The sequence below is a fragment of the Schistocerca nitens genome, chromosome 7 (assembly GCF_023898315.1).
Source record: "Schistocerca nitens isolate TAMUIC-IGC-003100 chromosome 7, iqSchNite1.1, whole genome shotgun sequence".
NCBI lineage: Eukaryota > Metazoa > Arthropoda > Insecta > Orthoptera > Acrididae > Schistocerca > Schistocerca nitens.
In genome coordinates, this window is record NC_064620.1 from 68924318 (window position 1) to 68928385 (window position 4068).

Sequence of the window (4068 nt, forward strand, 5' to 3'; positions counted from 1 at the left end):
GCATTCTTCCAGTTAAGTATGAATTAAATCATTTGTGCACTGTCCCACTCATACCACAGTACTTAAGCTTACATAGAAGAATTTCATATATACAAAGACAGTAACTTGTTCTCGAAAGAACAGTTATTGTTGATGACCGTGCAGCTTTTCCCTGAAATAAATGATGACTAACTGACAACCTCAGCTGCTGACAGGTGTTGTTGTTATACCTCGATGTGGACAGCTGAAAATGTGTGCCCCGACCGGGACTCGAACCCGGGACCTCCTGCTTACATGGCAGACGCTCTATCCATCTGAGCCACCGAGGACACAGATGAATAGCGCGACTGCAGGGACTTATCCCTTGCACGCTTCCCGTGAGACTCACATTCCCAACTGTCCACAATTCTACATATGTATTGTACCTTATAGATATTTGCCCACCCACTCATTACTCGCGCACGCGCTGGCGATTCCCGTAAGAGTTTGGGCAACCTGTGCGCATTCGCACAGACAAAGGTCAATGGCTGGGTAGCCTTTAACTATATATACAAAGACAGTAACTTGTTCTCGAAAGAACAGTTATTGTTGATGACCGTGCAGCTTTTCCCTGAAATAAATGATGACTAACTGACAACCTCAGCTGCTGACAGGTGTTGTTGTTATACCTCGATGTGGACAGCTGAAAATGTGTGCCCCGACCGGGACTCGAACCCGGGACCTCCTGCTTACATGGCAGACGCTCTATCTATCTGAGCCACCGAGGACACAGATGAATAGCGCGACTGCAGGGACTTATCCCTTGCACGCTTCCCGTGAGACTCACATTCCCAACTGTCCACTATTCTACATATGTATTGTACCTTATAGACATTTGCCCACCCACTCATTACTCGCGCACGCGCTGGCGATTCCCGTAAGAGTTTGGGCAACCTGTGCGCATTCGCACAGACAAAGGTCAATGGCTGGGTAGCCTTTAACTATATATACAAAGACAGTAACTTGTTCTCGAAAGAACAGTTATTGTTGATGACCGTGCAGCTTTTCCCTGAAATAAATGATGACTAACTGACAACCTTAGCTGCTGACAGGTGTTGTTGTTATACCTCGATGTGGACAGCTGAAAATGTGTGCCCCGACCGGGACTCGAACCCGGGACCTCCTGCTTACATGGCAGACGCTCTATCCATCTGAGCCACCGAGGACACAGATGAATAGCACGACTGCAGGGACTTATCCCTTGCACGCTTCCCGTGAGACTCACATTCCCAACTGTCCACAATTCTACATATGTATTGTACCTTATAGATATTTGCCCACCCACTCATTACTCGCGCACGTGCTGGCGATTCCCGTAAGAGTTTGGGCAACCTGTGCGCATTCGCACAGACAAAGGTCAATGGCTGGGTAGCCTTTAACTATATATACAAAGACAGTAACTTGTTCTCGAAAGAACAGTTATTGTTGATGACCGTGCAGCTTTTCCCTGAAATAAATGATGACTAACTGACAACCTCAGCTGCTCTTACGGGAATCGCCAGCGCGTGCGCGAGTAATGAGTGGGTGGGCAAATGTCTATAAGGTACAATACATATGTAGAATGTGGACAGTTGGGAATGTGAGTCTCACGGGAAGCGTGCAAGGGATAAGTCCCTGCAGTCGCGCTATTCATCTGTGTCCTCGGTGGCTCAGATGGATAGAGCGTCTGCCATGTAAGCAGGAGGTCCCGGGTTCGAGTCCCGGTCGGGGCACACATTTTCAGCTGTCCACATCGAGGTATAACAACAACACCTGTCAGCAGAAGAATTTCATGATTCACACAATCAAAAGCCTTTGAGAGATCACAAAATATCCCGATGGGTGATGTTTGCTATTCAATGCATTTAATATTTTATCAGTGAAAGGATATATAGCATTTTCTGTTGAAAAGCCTTTCTGAAAACCAAACTGACATTGTGTTAGTAGCCTACTTCATTTTTACAAATATGTGATGCTACTCTTGAATACATCACTTTTTCAAGAATTTTGGATAAAGCTGTCAGAAGTGAGATTGTGTGGTAGTTGTTAGCATCAGATCTATCTCCTTTTTTATGCAATGGTTTAACAATAGCATATTTCAGTCTATCTGGAAAAATGCCCTGTTTCAGTGAGCTACTACATGTGTCACTGAGAATCCTTCTTATTTGTTGGGAACAGTTTATAGTACTCTGTTGGAAATGCTATCAATTCCATGTGAGCTTTTACTTTTAAGTGAATTTATTATTTTCTTTATTTCAGTAGGAGAATTTCAATTTTACTAAATTGCATAGGTACTGCCTCTTCCATATACTGCCTTGCATTTTCTAATGAATAGCTAGATCCTATTTCCTCTACAACACTTAAAAAATGATTATTAAAAATGTTTTCTACCTCTGACTTCTTGTTAACAAACTTTTCATTGTGTTTGCTAGCAATAGTCTTCCCGTGCTCTCGGTTGCCCTGTTTTCCTTTTCACAATATTCCAAATTGTTCTAATTTTATTATCAGATGTGCTAATCTCAGACATAATGCACATACTTCTGGACTTTTTAATAACTTTTTTTATATAGTGCAGCAGTTTTTATAATATTTCACTGTTTGGGAGCATAACTCCTCCTAGCTATAAGATACATTTCGCTTTTCTGTTTACAAGATTTTTATCCCTTTAGTAAGCTATTGCTTTTTACATGGTTTCTTACAAATATATTTCACTGTTTTATTAGGGAAACTGTTTTCAAACATACTCACAAAGGTATCATGAAACAGGTTACATTTTAAATTAGTGTCATTTTCCCTGTACACCTCATCCCAGTCTAACTGTTGCAATCTTTCCCTAAAATTTTTAATTGTTAAATCGTTAATGGAATGCACTATTTTGGAGGACTGTTTTGCATTGCTATATGGAGCTATACCATATACTGTAACTAGCTGTGCATCATGATCAGACAGACCATTCTTAACAGGAAAAGGTTTTATTTGCTTAAATTTATCTTGGTCTATGAAAACATCTACCAGTGTGCTGCTTTCCTGTACCACATGAGTAGGAAAATCAATAACTGATTTCAAATTCAAAGAACCAAGTAATACTTCAAGCTCAAGGTTTCTATCAGACACTTTCAGAAAAGCTATGTTGAAATCCCCACAAACAATAATTTTCTTTCCTTTGTCTGACAGGTAGCACCACAAAGAATCCAAGTTTATCAAAAAAAGTTGAAAGTTTCCCAATGGAGAACTATAAAAGGCTACAATTATAAAAGTGCCATTATTTAATTTAAGGTCACATGCATGATTCTACACGTTGCTCTGCGCAAAATTTTTTAGTTTCCAAATTTTTCACACTATGACTGATTTTAGCATATATGGCAACTCGTTCTCTCTCCATTGTGTCTCTACTTACATGTGCTGAAAGCTTATATCCACCTACATTTACCATTTCCATATCTGTGACTGTATGATGTTCAGACAGGCATAGTATATCTATTCCACCCTCATTTTCTAAGTCGTATATCTAAGTCTTTATTTATTTATTTGGTCCTGTTGATTACATATTATATGGCCAGTGTACAAGTAATATAGGACAAGTCAATTGATACAATTACAGTAGTACATGAACATTTATACATCACATTAACCAGACATTTGTTTATTTAACAAGAACAATTACTTGCATGCAGTATTAAAGCCTGCATTATGCCAAAAACAGTTTAAGTGACTGTTTAAAATAGTAGAATAAGAGATAGTGCACATTTTTATGCTAATAACATACACAGGGTGTCCCAGCTATCTTGTCCACCCAAAATATCTCTGGAACAATAACAGCTATTGGAAAACGACTTTCACCGGTATCAATGTAGGGCTGGGGCCCATGAATGTACATATTTGGAAACATTCTAAAACGAAAGCATATGTGTTTTTTAACACAAACTTATGTTTTTTTAAATGGACCTCCTATATTTTTTCTTCAGCAATCCATAGCATGACAAAGCACATACACAATGGCATTTATTGCATCGCAATATTCCCATTACATTCCGAGATATTGAGACGCGTAGTTGACGCTTGAAACACCCG

At 39.8% G+C, this 4068-nt stretch overlaps 3 non-coding genes across 3 annotated transcripts; 1 reads left to right on the forward strand and 2 right to left on the reverse strand.

Annotated features, from left to right (window-relative positions):
• Positions 1 to 234: 234 nt before the first annotated feature.
• Trnat-ugu (transfer RNA threonine (anticodon UGU)) lies at positions 235 to 308 on the reverse strand. The gene has a single exon. It is a non-coding gene; the product is annotated as a tRNA-Thr (tRNA).
• Positions 309 to 1110: 802 nt separating this feature from the next.
• Positions 1111 to 1184, reverse strand: Trnat-ugu (transfer RNA threonine (anticodon UGU)). The gene has a single exon. It is a non-coding gene; the product is annotated as a tRNA-Thr (tRNA).
• A 472-nt stretch (positions 1185 to 1656) lies between these two features.
• On the forward strand, positions 1657 to 1730 carry Trnat-ugu (transfer RNA threonine (anticodon UGU)). The gene has a single exon. It is a non-coding gene; the product is annotated as a tRNA-Thr (tRNA).
• The last annotated feature ends 2338 nt before the right edge of the window (positions 1731 to 4068 follow it).